This window comes from Atheta coriaria, unplaced genomic scaffold (genome assembly GCF_025399875.1).
Source record: "Atheta coriaria isolate IRGN ID8LTWV9N9 unplaced genomic scaffold, Caltech_Dcor_3.1 hic_scaffold_2_pilon, whole genome shotgun sequence".
Classification (NCBI taxonomy): domain Eukaryota; kingdom Metazoa; phylum Arthropoda; class Insecta; order Coleoptera; family Staphylinidae; genus Dalotia; species Dalotia coriaria.
The window spans coordinates 262,553-277,691 of NW_027045444.1; the positions used below are offsets into that span (position 1 = coordinate 262,553).

Here is a 15,139-nt window from a genome sequence, read left to right on the forward strand (position 1 = left end):
CGGTGTCGTTTGTTTGCATTTGTTATTATGGTAATGCCATCATTGGGTCTCGCCGCATTAAATTTGAAACCTCCTTAGGCGTCGCGACGCCATGCCGCAGCGCCGAAAAGGGATGAGGTTCTCACCCCGACGAAATTTGGTGTAATTTAACTTAACCAATTAGATTTGCATTAATTATTAAATTTAAATTGTTTTTTATTAATATCTTAAATTTATTTTGATTTTAGGTATAATATTATAATATAGGCAACCAACACTACGTATAAACTGGTTGCTAATACTATTATGTACTACAGTAGACATATTATACACTATAGGCAACCAAAACAACGTGTGAAATTAGTTTAAAGTAATAGTAAGTAAATTTATTGTGATTCTAACCTCAAAATGTTTTAATATTATGCTAATCCAAAAAGGTGAAGGTGAAGTGTGTGATGACGATTGTTTCCCCTAAGAATGCGCAAGTTTTCCAGCGTTTTTCCGGCTTTCAGCGCCCATCCGTTCCAGCGCTGTCAATTCACCCCCCACTCTTGGGCGCTCAAAAAACAAAACGAAACAAATCGAGAAAAACTTTATAAAAGCGTTCACGAACAGACTTTGCCAACACTTCCTCCCCCGCCACCCCTTCTCTAACACAGAAAAAAAAGTGGAAAAACAGAAAAGGGCATGGAAATCGTCGGAATCGAAGAAAATCGCCGCGCGAGAACATTTTCTCGTCGACAGGGTCGCGCATTAGTGTGTCGATGTCGGGGGCGGCGCGAAAGATTTATTAGAATTGCAAATCGACTCGGACAAGTTTCTGCGAATGCGGCGCACATTTTCCGCGAAAATGCGCCGCATGTCCGGCGGCAAATTGCGTAAAACTTCCCCGATGATTTTCCAGTCTTCCGCAAAGTTATAATACATCAACCCCGAGAAAATACACCCTCATTTTTTGTGCTGCGCGCGCGGAAATAAATAAAAACAGAGAAAACATCCCCTAATGCGCAGACATTTGTAACCTTCGGAAAATTCGGAAGCATTTAGAGGAAAATGACTTAGGCGTTGTGTTTTTTTTTTATTGTGTGTGGTATTCTGGTGGAGGGGGAAGGAAAAGTCAAGTTGACGAGAAACAAATCGCACTCGTATTTCTAACATTTGCCAAGTTAATGTATTTCACAATAACTCAGTTTTGCATTATTGGAATATTTTGTTATATATGATCCCATTATATTATATTTTCTACTTCCACATGTAAAGCGCCTGTTTTTTTACGGTTTTAGACAAAAAAGTGATATTTTATATACGGACAGCCAAACCGTGAGTAAAATTCATTATACACGGGCATTATTTACGGGAGGATGCTTGCGCCTGCGCATTTGCCTACTCGCTACACTCGCTCTCAATCATATTGTGAGTAAAGTCCTCGTTTAACAATATTTTTCTTTTTTATTTATATCTCGTCATCTAATCAATAAAATTAACTTTTTTTACGATTATTTATAGTTTATAATATTGTTTATGACTTGCAATTAAATGTACTTAAAATTTCCAGAAAAATTTTGTTTAAAATTGATTTGAAATTACATTTAAAATAAAAAAAAATTTATTTTTGTTAAATTTTAATTTTAAGTCAAATTTTAAGTTGATTTTGAGTGTTTAAGATTATATAATTTAACAGTGTTATAAAGACACTAATTAACTATCATATAAAATAGCAATTATTTAATTTGCATAAATATTAACAAAATTATCAATAAAAACATAACAAAACCAAATTTTAAAAATCCGAGATTATTTAATGCAATCTTTTACTTTTTTGCTTATATCTCGAAAACCAATAAACAAAATTAAATTTTGTTTGCGCCATTTTGAAGCCAATGAAATTTCCAATCACTTAATCATAAAATGCATTTATTGTTACTAATATATACAAGTATAACTAAACTTTTTGTAACTTGTTTTAATTTTGTAACAAAAAAAATCATCAATTCAAGTTTTCTACTTTAAAATTTCCATATTTGAATTGCGAATTGCGAATTGAGAATTGCGAATTGCGAATTGCGAATACAACTGTAAGCAAACCAAAAGTTTGATAACTTTTCCAAAGATTTTCCATCTGCTTTCCAGATATTTTTTCTTATTTTTTCTTCCATTTCAAATGCATGAATAAAAATTCTGTTTTGTTTAAATTGTGATTTTTTACGTATTCCCCGGCATTTTCCGGAGTTGTAAATCGGAAAATCTTGAAACGTAAAGAATCCGCATTATGAATATCAACGACTTAAACGGCCCTGCACTCGCTTTAATGGATTGCAAACGCGTGGTTTATGCATTTTCCACCGCTCACAAAATGCTTAAAGCGTGGAAAATGTGCCTCAAAGTAGGATATTAAACGCGTACATTTAGTTGCCAGCATAATCGTCACGATATAAATATATTTTACATACATTTTTATAGGTTATATTAGTAAAAAACGTCGTAAATATCAAAAAGATGTTAATGTTCAACAGATTGTTAAAAACTAATGTAACAAAAGTTATTTTCTGGTTTTTGTATCTTCCACCAACCAAAAAAACACGCTCCAAAAGTTAGAGGTTGTCAAAGTATTGTCAGACATGTTTTGTTCCGACTCGAACAACCCTCGAAACTCGTGCTGTTTCTTGTCTGACTGCTCAACTCGGCAACACGTTTTTGTTTTTGTCAGTTTTTCCTTCCTACCCTTTTTCCACCCTTGGAATTTTAATAAAAAGTTTTTCATTTACATTTAATTAACTAAAAAAATTAATATCAGGTAGATTAATTAATTTTTATTAAAAAAATTTAATCATTTTGAATTTTTTAAAAATATTAATTTAAACTCGTTTTATAGACATTTTAAGTACGCAGGAGCTCCGCCCCTCGGTGTCAACTTTCAAGCGCTGTGATTGGTCGCCGTGTAGCGAATGTAATCCAAGCGGTTTATAAGAAGTGTGGAAATGAAATTAAAATCACGATTATGAAGATGATTATGCAGCGCCATTGTGCGCATTGTTATCATTTATTCGTGCTTTATTCGCGCGCGCAGTTTGCGCGTTAGCTTTAGAGCTTTGCAGTCACGGGACGCGCGCTGGGCGTTTAATGAAAATGTTTTCCGACGCTCCAGTGCTTTGCGGGCGGCACAGCGAAAGCCGGAAAAAGGGTTTTGCGAAACGCGCCGGCATTTTTTGCGAATTAAGCAAATGTAACGAAATCATTACATTCTCTCAAAAACCGAGCGTAAAGCTCGGTAAAAAATAAATTAAATAAAAAAACAGGAAAAAAAATCGATTTTTTAAATTTAAGCCCCGCCCATTTAGAGGAGGAGCTAAAAAAACAGTTTTTAATTATTTTTGTTATCCTGTTGTATTTCACTGCCAAAAATCCGAATTCGACCGATATTTTCTATTAAAAAAACCGAAAAAAACTCGACGCGCACAAAAACGTTAACGAAATTGAATCCGTGCCAAAGTTGCAGAGTCGCAATCGTAATGCAATTTAAATGTGCACTGTGCACATATGTTGCACTCTATTTAGTTTTTTTTCTGTGAGTAAAAATAATATTTTTAATAAGCGTTTCTTAAATAGTAAATATTTGAGCGTTTTACCGTCTTGAATGTTTAATCCTGTGAGTCCTTGAGAGGCGGAAATCGTGAAATCTTTAAATATGTATGTCCTAGGATTGCGAGTAGAAAATCTGGTGGAAATCTCAAAGTTGTGAATGCTCGAGAATACTCGAGAGCCGCGTCGTCGTCGCGCCGCAATCGCATTTTCTACTTTCGGCTACATTAGTCTTCCGCTTTCCAGCGTCCTTCAAAGGATGGCATCTGCGAGTGCTGCGAGTTGCCGAACGAGCGCGCATTCAAACGAGCAGGGATTCATTTACTGTTGCTTTCTCGAGTCATAAGTTACGAGAAATTGGACGCTCTGCTGCACGCTACTTACGGCGTAACGAGTTACGAGTAACGAGCATCTTGCTGCGTGGAACTTTATTTATTGTGCTTGTTTTTTGGTTTTATTTGTGTGTGGATTTGTGTTATTGACATAGCGAGTGATATATTTTGTTAGTGTAAGTTTTAGTTATATAATTAGTGAGAGGGCGCTGGCGCTTGAAGTAAGACAAGGGTTTGTGTAGTGTGAAGTTAGCTTTAGAATATATATTGTTTCAAATGTCAAGTTGAGTGTAAGCGTAAAAAACTATTATTTAGGGTTATAAAAGCATCTTGCTGCTTGGAATTTTATCTATTGTCGTTGTTTTTTAGTTTTATTTGTGTGTTTATTTGTGTTATTGACATAGTGAGCGGTATATTTTGTTAGTGTAAGTTTTAGTTATATAATTAGTGAGAGGGCGCTGGCGCGTGAAGTAAGACAAGGGTTTGTGTAGTGTGAAGTTAGCTTTAGAATATATATTGTTTGAAATGTGAAGTTGAGTGTAAGCTTAAAAAACTAATATTTAAGGTTATAAAAAGCATCTTGCTGTTTGGAATTTGATCTATTGTCGTTGTTTTTTAGTTTTATTTGTGTGTTTATTTGTGTTATTGACATAGTGAGCGGTATATATTGTTAATGTACGTTTTAGTTTTGTAATTAGTGAGAGGGTGCTGGCGCGTGAAGTAAGACAAGAGTTTGGGTAGCGTGAAGTTAGCTTTAGAATACATATTGTTTGAAATGTCAAGTTGAGTGTACGCGTAGAACAGTAATATTTCGAGTTATAAGAAGCATCTTGCTGCTTGGAACTTTATTTATTGTCCTTGTTTTTTGGTTTTAATTGTGTGTATTTTTGATATAGACATAGTGAAGTAAAGTTAAGTAAACACTTACTGTACGCTAGTGAGTGGTATATTTCGTTAGTGTGGGTTTTAGTTTCGTAATTAGTAAGAGGGCGCTGACTGATGTAAGACTAGTGCTTGGGTTATGTGAACTTAGCCTTGGAATATATATTGTTTGGAATGTGAAGTGAAGTGTAAACGTGAACGAGAACAAATATTTAAGGTTATAAGAAGATAAAATCTTAAAGTGTAAGGAAAACATTGAATTGTTATGGTAAGAAATTAGCGGATTTAATAGTTTTTATTGATTATATCCTTTTGCAAAGATGTATCTTGAATGATGGAACATAAAGTATGAAAGTGAATATGGGCACTCGATTATAGTTATAGTTATAGAATTTAAATTAAGATGGCGTAAACTGCAATATTATCATCATAGATGCAAGAATCGAAAGTAAGTAGGCAACTTTTTATTCAAATCAACAAATTCTAAGAAAATATCAAAATATAACCTCAAATTATAATATTTTAGGAAAATACTACTGATTAACCATGAAAGAAGAGTATAATACAGAGTTTATCACAAGTAAGATTGATTTTGCAATATTTACTGCATGCAAATCAAGTTTTTCCAAAGTTTCAACCATTACACTGCATAATACACAAACCTAATTATCTCCGCGATTCCCAATTGCATAATAACCTGATTCACAGAATTCAAAAGCGGTAATTTAACGACTTTCATTTTTAACTACGCCATTATCCCGCTTTTTACGTCACGTACCAGTCAGCCTCCTGATTTTCATCAGCCTTGAAGGTGTTAACTGACTTCGGGGAATACATCCTAGAATCCGCCCCGTCTAGCATCATCCTGCTAGTGATGATTGTCTTCCACAACCAAGAAAGGACGAAGGACGATGTACGAAGGAACAGACGCAGCATGGAATAAGAAATGAGATATGATCCTCGACGGCAGATGCCGTTCAATCATGTTACCATAATAAATTTACACTTAATTAAACGGTCGCGCCCAGCATCACCGGGATAACCGAATAACTCGAGAGGCGCACACAAGTGACACCAGACAGCCGACACCCGGATGCTAATACATGAATGCCACTGTCAGTTTAAGCAGATGACTTGAATTGGCATGGCGAGGATGAGTGGAAAAGGTCCTCGCAGGATATCACAATGACAGGATCTTCCAGAGTACCAGCCCGTATCGTTTTGGTATTCCGTGAATTCTTCGGAAGCTTTGCGAGGACTTTTCTAGGACTTTGGCGGGATTTGCGCAGCGCATGGATGAAGAGCTGACAACTGACGTGGTGACGAACCGTGGGCTTAAGCGATTCGGCAGTCCTTTGCTCAATTATATACGTGATGTCAAAGTAGAGAGCGGAAATATAAGATGGAGATAAGATATGGGAGAGGAAATTGAAGGCATTGCAAAAATGAGTTTTTAGGTTAGGAAGTGGTTAGTTTTTTTTTATTTTGAGTTGGTTAGGTGAGTATTATTAACAGAAAAATAATTTTATGAGTTTAGACCGTTGTTGTGGACATATAACACACTTTAATATATTCGATAGATATTTGAATATTGTTTACACAAATTTGAAAGTAATTGACATTCATTGCGTGTACTGGCACTGGTATGTTGTTTAACAATTTAATATTAAATCAATCGGGCGCGTGCGCAATTAAAATTCCAATTAATCACCGTGTTTTTCAATTAAGTTCGCCACCATCGCCGCATGCGCTTGTTTTGTGTTTATGTTGATTCGCATTTGTTTATTTTTGTGTCTACCCCGTCGTTTCAATTTACATTCGCGTTTCTGTTTGCATTCATTCGCGTATTGCGATTTGCATACGTTCGCACATAACCTCAAACTAAATTCCTGGTCATGTAGAACATTTATATGTAAATTTGTTTTCAATTACATTAAAAAAAAGAAAGTAGGAATAATGATTTAATGAGTGGATCAATTTTTAAAAACTAATTAAGTTGAATATTTTTTAGCGGTTGTAATTTAACTTTGATTATAATAGAGCAAAAGGGGTTTTATAAGTGGGTAAAGTTTGTGTTGTGGGCGCTTTGCAGTTCCTTCGTCCTTGCTCCTGGCGAGAATGAAAGCTTTGCGTAAAAAAGACCGCGCGCAAGGGTTAATTTTGTTTAATTACTTTACTGCCAAAACCAACGAAACTAGTGCACTTGCACAAAGTATAGGCAACCAAATTTACATAACCATTTGACTATATACAAAATATACAAGAATATTGTGTAAAAGGCAATATTTTTTTTTATAAACAAAAGAATTCTTTTCGTCATTAAATAAAAAGCTCACTCAGTTTCAGACTGCGAGCTTTAAGCGAGAAAACAGCGAAAATTTGTGGTTTGGAAAATTGCAATCCGGCAAAGTCGCCATAAAATTTCTATTAACATCGCAGCGTTTACCCAGCACTAAAAACACACACAGTTTTATGTGAATAGAAAAACATAACCTAAAAAAAACTCATTCAAAGTTATATTTGCAGTTTGTGAATGTGACACTAAGCAAACAGAATGTATGCAAGCAAGTATGTTGACTTTCTCGGCATGAAACAGTGTATAGGCAACTTATTTTACTTCGTAAAAATCAAAAGTGTGTTTTTGATTGCTTAGAGTTAATTTTTTTTTTCCGTCATCAAATTCATCCACAGCTAAAATTCAGCATTCTGGAACTAGGTCGTGCGCAGCCACCACCACTGCCGCCACCGGAGGGCGGCAAGAAATAAGCGAGCGCCGTACTGGAACAAAGCGCTGAAAACGTGCAAGGACGAGCACAATGCTTAGACCGAGATCAACAAGTACACCTACACATAACTCATCTCGTATGGGCTATGACACATACATTACTATCATCACAAAACCCTCAACTACGCTTAATAAAAAATAAAACTAAAAATAAAATAAAACTAACGCTTAACACCATCAAATATAAAATATTTCAATTGAATGTGAGGTTATGCATTATAAAACAGCGCCATCTGTTTGGTGAAAGTTGAAAAATTACATTAAAAATGTATTTCGATATTTTCCGTTTTCTTTTTGATGTATTTTTATGAAAACTGAATTTTTTATTCACGTTTTCGTATTTGGCGTGTTTTTTATTTGACTTAGATATTCCATTTTAAGTTTAATTTAATTTAATCCTGAATTCTGGCGCGGTGGTTAGACTGTTGACTGTGTAGGCAGGGTGGAAGATTAAGGGTCGCCGGCTAAGGGCTGCGGACATAATTTATATCTTTGTTATGACGTTTAAACATCATTTATTTCAATGAGTTTTTGTTTGAATTACGTGCCCGTAATAATATTGGATTTTCGACTTTGGTTTCTCGTTCTTTGTGTTTTAACTTTTAATTGTTTGTTTTTATTAATTTTTATTCATTCAATATAAAATCTTTTTGTTTAAATTTGTCAGATGGCGCTGGCATCAATTATTTCAAGTGTGTTTTTGGTTGCCTAACTAAAAAAAAGTGTATTGGTGAATGTTTTGAAAGTTTTGTTAAACAAATGCAACGTGGGGATAAATATTGAGAATATAAACATTACCCGACCATTATTTCAAGTGTTGAGAAAATAAATCAGTGTTATAACAATAGTACAACGGACTCTGATTGTAAGTAATAGAAAAATTAGAAACAACTGAGTTTAAACTTATTATAACCTTAAATTTTTAGTTATACATATATGAGTAAAAATATCAAACTACATGAAAATTAGTAACAATTATAAAGGAAAAAAAGTATTATCAACATTATTTATAAATTATTATCTCGATATTTTTATTTTATTCTATAGAGGACTCTTGCATCAGGAATTTCAGGTGTATCTTTGGATGTCTAACGTTAAAAAGAAATAAACTGGACATAAATCAAAAGTTTTGTTTAAAAAATGCAATGTGCGGATAAATATTGAGAACATAAACATTACCTAATCATTCTTTCAAGTGTTGCGTGTATAAATCAATGTCGTAACAGTAAGAGAATAGACTTTGATTGAATATAATAGGCAAAGTCATTATAACCTCAATTATTTTAGATTTTTATAGAAAAGCTCATCACATAAACTCAAACAAATTATAATAGCATCAAAAACGGAGAAATTATTAAATCAAGCACTGGATTTACATAAATATACTTGCTTTTGCACACGATTTCGTCCCGGTAGTGTAAAATAAAAATGTAATTTGTTTTTTACTCTCTTCTTCTATACTTAGTATGTGTCAATTCTGTCAATAAGATTTGCAATTTTATTATAAAGAAATTAATTATATAAAGAATTGCTAATAATGCACTTCGGCGCGCCATCTCGGATTCAACTATTTAACTATAACTATGATTGAATCCCAATGTCAACTTTTATCCTATAGAAAAAGGCTGTCTTTAGGGTTTTCTCGGCAATTATTCGAATTTTTCTCGCCGTAAAAACCATCTATGAACTTTAACGAACATTTTAAAAAAGAATTGGTCAAATTGGTCTTGGCGTTGTTGAGTTATGCGCTTACCAACAGATTTTGCGATTTATTTTTATATTATAGATATTGTAGAACGCTACTAAAAGGAAAGTCAAAGCAATTTGCTTAGATATCTGGTTACTAACAGTGTTACCATGATAAACTTGTAGGTTGTAACCAAATCTGAGATTTGGTTATTATTATCTTATTTTACATATTTTAGTAATTTGATCAATATTGTGTTTATAATTTATAGCAATTTAGATGAAAATGAAATTTAATACAAGCATCAATCGTGGCTGAATAATGCTTATTCAAGGGTGATATGTTTATAATAATATTGCAGCTAAACTCTAGTATTATTCTTAGTAATTACAACAATAACACTGCTACTTGCAAACTATATGAACTATTTTTTATTGCAATTACTCTTAAATCTTGTTTTGGATTGTTTAATATAACATATATAACATCCTAAGTAATATTAATAATCGAATATGAGTTTGTTTGTTTGTTTGTTTGTTACTCTTTCACGCGAGAACCACTCAATAGATTTTGATAAAATTCAGGATAAAGATATTTTTAATTATGGAAAAGCAAATAGACTATTTTTTGTCGCAAAAATATAATATACAAGGTGTAAAATAAGGAATAAAAATTAATATAAAGATCTAATCATATTTATAGTTACCTAATTCGAATGTAGATGGCGTATAAGTGCATTAATATCATTTTCCTTCATTTTACATTAAAATTAAGAATATTAATAACAGATTCAACACATAATAGATCCATAAAACACAAAACAAATTATTTTACCTACTACTTATTAAACTCTTCGTATTTATAACCTCTAATATTCATAATCATACATAACCAATACCAATACTAATTGAAATCTTTTGTTTCTAGTTGTTTTTCGATCGAAACTCGTTATTCCGGCATTATGGGCGTTATGACATGCCCGACATCCGATAATGGCCTCCTACAAGAAGTAATATTTATGTGACACTTGTGAATTGCGAGCCTGGCAAACTTCCCGATGCTTTCCGACGTTTTCTTACGCCACAAATCAAATTAACATTTACGAATACCGCCGTTCTTCAAACGCGAGCGCCGAAGAATCGGATTCAATTAAATTGATTTAGCACCGCGCGCTGGCTGTTATTCATGAAGATTTCACATTTAAATCTGTTTACACTGAATATAATATTAGGCATTACAATCCATACTATATAACACTTATTATTTCAGACGTGTATTTTGGGTTGCATATATTAAATTTAAATATTTCAAGTTACAAGCGTATCAGAAGAGAAAAATATGTTATAAAAAGACATATTTAATAGAATATAACACAAACATGATTTAAATAATCGTATAAATTAATAAATCATTATTTGGGCAAAATTATATCCATAATTACACATAAAAAACATGTAATTTCTTTAAAAATCGCTTCCAAATGAAAATTATTTGTTATTGTCAGCAATTCTCCTATATTACACTTATACTTGTTTAGCTGCAACTCGCAAGCCTCCATTTTCCATTTTCACTCCACGTTTATCGTTCTGCCCGGTTTCACTCACTGCGCCCGCTTGCCTCCACATTCTATTGTCGACGGATATTGGTATGATGTATATCAATATGTCACTGTATCAGTATGAGCTTTTAAGTATGAGCTTTTCGCTCGTACTCGTGTATATTATTCCAGCGCTCGTTTGCGCATTCACGTCCCAGCCGGACGATGATTTATCGACGCTGATTGATAATATCCAATAATAAAGCGTAATAACGCGCAATAAAGCCTGTGACGTCGTTTTATTCAAACACACACACAATGCGACGCTTATAATACAAAATGTCTCAAAAGTGTGGTTAAAATGTAGTATTATACGCACCTAATGTTGCCGAACATGTTTCAGAAGGAATCTCCTTGCGCGATGTGCGTTCCTCGTCTTATTCCTGTATTTTTATGTCAATTCACCAACAAATTTATTTACAATTGTTTAAATTTGATTATTTATTGGTCCATGATTTATTTTAAATCACTTTTATTTGTTAAGGATGAAAAAATAAGAATTTTATAATAGTGGTAATTTAATGTAGGCGATGATTGTCATTGGGTGAAATGTGCGAAATGAAATTTTGTAAAGTTAGGCGCTGATGAAGTCATAAATTAGTTCCGCGCGAAGATCGTGTGTGCGATTCGTGCTCGCGACTGTTGCGCTCACGTGCAGTGGCGTGTCGCGCGACGGCCGGCCGACTGCGCGCTCCACATTCGCGCCAAGGATGCTGCAGTCCTGCCGCCGCCGCCGCCACCGCCGCCACGCGGTTATCGATTCGCCGTCCTCGTCCCGTGCGTGCGTTTTCATTGAAAAACGCGCGCCTACGAGAGTTGAGTATGCTTATAGCGTCCAGGATTCAGTTCGTCCTGTATGTGTATACTGTAGTAGCAAACGCGGAGGCGGCGGAGGCGTCACAGACGCTAGATCCGTGCCTATCCGCAGTATACTCGCTCTTTGTTTCGGTTCCATTCACATTGCGTGTGGGAGGCAGACGCGATGGGATTGTTGCTTCACCCGGGCAAAACGCCGAGTCGCGGCGACAACGCACGAGTGTAAAATCCTCTACAGGATCAAATTCACACTGGTATTTTACAACTCGCACGCTGCGAACGCGGATTTAATCATTTTATTAAAAAATATTTTTTTGTTTTTTTTAATAATTTAAAATTAATATTTTCATTTTTGATCTGTGAGTAAGATTTATATTGACAGTTTGAAAATGTCATCTCTCAGTATAGAAATGTGTCTAGAAATGTCTTTTTTTGTTTTGAAAATTTATGTTTTGTTTGATTTTGCAATTGTGTCCTTTTTTGAGCTTCACAAAGCTTTGAGCATTCAAACGAAAGAAAAACATCGTTGTATAAATCGCAAAATCTGTTGGTAAGCGCATAACTCAACAACGCCTAGACCAATTTGCCCAATTCTTTCTTTAAAATGTTTGTTAACGTCCAAGGATGGTTTTTACATCGAGAAAATTAGAATAATTGCCTGGAAAACCCTAAAAACAGCCTTTTTCTATAAGATAAAAGTTGGCATTGAGATTCAATCATAGTTATAGTTAAATAGTTGAATCCGAGATGGCGCGCTGAAGTGCATTATTCAATTCTTTATATAATTAATTTCTATAAAATAAAATTGCGAATCTTATTGATAGAATAGACACATACTATGTCTAGAACAAGAGAGTAAAAACAAATTACATTTTTATTAAAGACTACCGGGACAAAGTCGCGGGCAGTTAGGTTAGAATATGAAAAATGTTCAATGAGTTGAGTTGCAGTACAAGTATCAAACGCGTCTGGGTAAAATATTACATGAAACAAGTTTTTATTATTAATAAATGTACATGGTGATTGAAAAAACATGTACGAGTAATAAAAGAAAAAATTTATTTCAGTTTGTGTATTTTTATTGTTTTTATTCCACTCGTGAGGCAGCAGCAGTTTTAATTTGTAACACCGCCGGCAAATGTAATGCATGATAAATAAAAACGTTGTGCGCACTTGAACGCGTCCGAAATGTGCTTGTATGCACGCTCGAGTTGGCAGACAATTGGATAATGCATAAAAATGATATTTTAAGAGGTGATAAATGTCTGCAACGCGTGAATAAATGTTAGAAACCAAGATCTGTGCAATAATCATCGTTGCAAATCATTAGAATCAGTCATAAATTAAAATTATTTTGAAATTTAATTAATTTTATTAATTAATTGCACATTTAATACTTTTTTACTGCTAAAACACTGGTAAATATTCTATTAAGTCATTTAATCGAATTATTTTGTAAAACGTTTAATATTATTGATTTGAATGTGATTTAGAATATTAGAGGCTTTAACCTAAACGTATAGATATAATACAAATGTTAGATTAAAGCATAATTTTCTAGGTTAAATGTTTTATTTGTAAGAAATTTAATAATTTTTAAGAAGCACTTGGAATTGTCATTAAGTTATGTTTAAGTTTTGCGGAATTAGAATTGCACATACGTACATAGTTACACCAAAATCATAGTTTTGATGTAGGCATTCAAAAATACGAAACGTTGCTGAGTTGGTTGCCTATAATGAAATCATGTCGCAAGCTTATTTCGGGTGGATGCAGAGGAATACACAAAATAAGCATAACAGATGTAGTAATAATATATTTAAATCAAAGAAAACGTTATCATTGGTAAAGATTAGTGTATTATAATTTGTCAAAAGTAGTAGTTTTCTTCTTTACTATAACCACTACATCGTAGGATTTGCAGTTTTATCGTTATTTCCCTGTAAGTCATTCCGTCTGTGTCGCTTTCCGCGCCATTCTACCTCGCACACTGTACTTTAGATGGCTCTGCTCAATTTGAGTGAGTTTAGTTATCTCTAGACATTCTCTGAAGAGAGACAGATTTACTATCTTCTGTTTAATAGACCTACTATAACATCTTTATCATTTTCGTAAAATAGAGATTTCGTCTCGGTAGTGTTTAATAAAACTGTAATTTGTTTTTACTCTTTTGTTCTAGACATAGTATGTGTCAATTCTATCAATAAAATTCGCAATTTTATTTTAAAGAAATTAATTATATAAAGAATTGCTAATAATGCACTTCAGCGCGCCATCTTGGATTCAACTATTTAACTATAACTATGATTGAATCTCAATGCCAAGTTTTATTCTATAGAAAAAGGCTGTCTTTAGGGTTTTCCCAGCAATTATTTGAATTATTCTCGCCATAAAAACCATCCTTGGACTTTAACAAACATTTTAAAGAAAGAATTGGGCAAATTGGTTTAAGCGTTGTTGAGTTATGCGCTTACCAACAGATTTTGCGATTCATTTTTATATTATAGATTGTACGTGACTTGAAGCACATTTGTTTTGAGTATACTCGAGAACATCGTTAGTAACTAATTTTGAAATTTGGAATTTTGGAGATTATAGTGAAGTGTTTTGCGTTATTTGAGTGTTTGTTATCGTATATCATGTGTTGTGAAATGTGTAGATTGTTGAGTGGTGTGAATATGATGTCGTGGATTGAATGTATTTGTTCGTTTATTAAATTGTGTTTAATTTTGTATTTTAGACTTTAATCTTGTTAATATTTTATCTACTGTGTTTGTGGCTATGCTTCGTATGTGTTTGGCGTAGTGAGAATGATGTGTGTGTGGTTTAGAATTATTTGATATCCATTTTCTATTTAAATTTTTATGATTTTGTTTTATTCTGTGTTGTAGTGTATGTGATTCATTGGTGTGTTTAGTAATTGGTTGAAGCAATATGAGAAGTAGGCATTTTTGTATCAGCTATCATCTAACCTTAATCTAAAGTTTCAACAAATCTTAAACAATAAAAGAGTATCACATAACCAATTCCTTTTTCGTAAATGTTAAAAATTTAATTTTTGATCTAATAGACGGCTAGGATTGAAATGTTAGTGTTTAAATATTAATAATTTTTAAGTATGACGAGTAGCTAACGATCGAAACTTATGAATTCACTTTTTCATATAAACTCACATTTATCAAAGTCGATTTAGCGCTACATGTGTACATGATACGTCTTTAACTTTTATTTACCAAGATACTATTGGTTGTGACACATTTACCGTCTTCGCACTTTTACCGTAACATATATAAAATGTAGTCGTTTGAGTTAAACAATTTATAATTCTCTAACGGCTGGACAAATATTTAATATTTTTGTGTTTTTGGATTTGTCCTTGACGGGAATAGGATAAGAAGTATTAAAATATCAAAAATAGTTATTTCAAGGGTGTTAAATTAAAGAATGCAAATTGATATACAGATTCAATTATAGTTTTAGTT

At 33.3% G+C, this 15,139-nt stretch overlaps 1 protein-coding gene across 1 annotated transcript in view; it reads right to left on the minus strand.

The window, feature by feature from the left end:
- The window catches only part of LOC135799019 (uncharacterized), a 31,138-nt gene extending 19,249 nt beyond the window's left edge, over window positions 1–11,889 (minus strand). The window contains exon 1 of the mRNA XM_065312033.1: window positions 11,161–11,889. The gene's annotated coding sequence lies outside the window, so the exon portion shown is untranslated. The remainder of the gene's footprint in view (window positions 1–11,160) is intronic.
- Window positions 11,890–15,139: the final 3,250 nt, after the last annotated feature.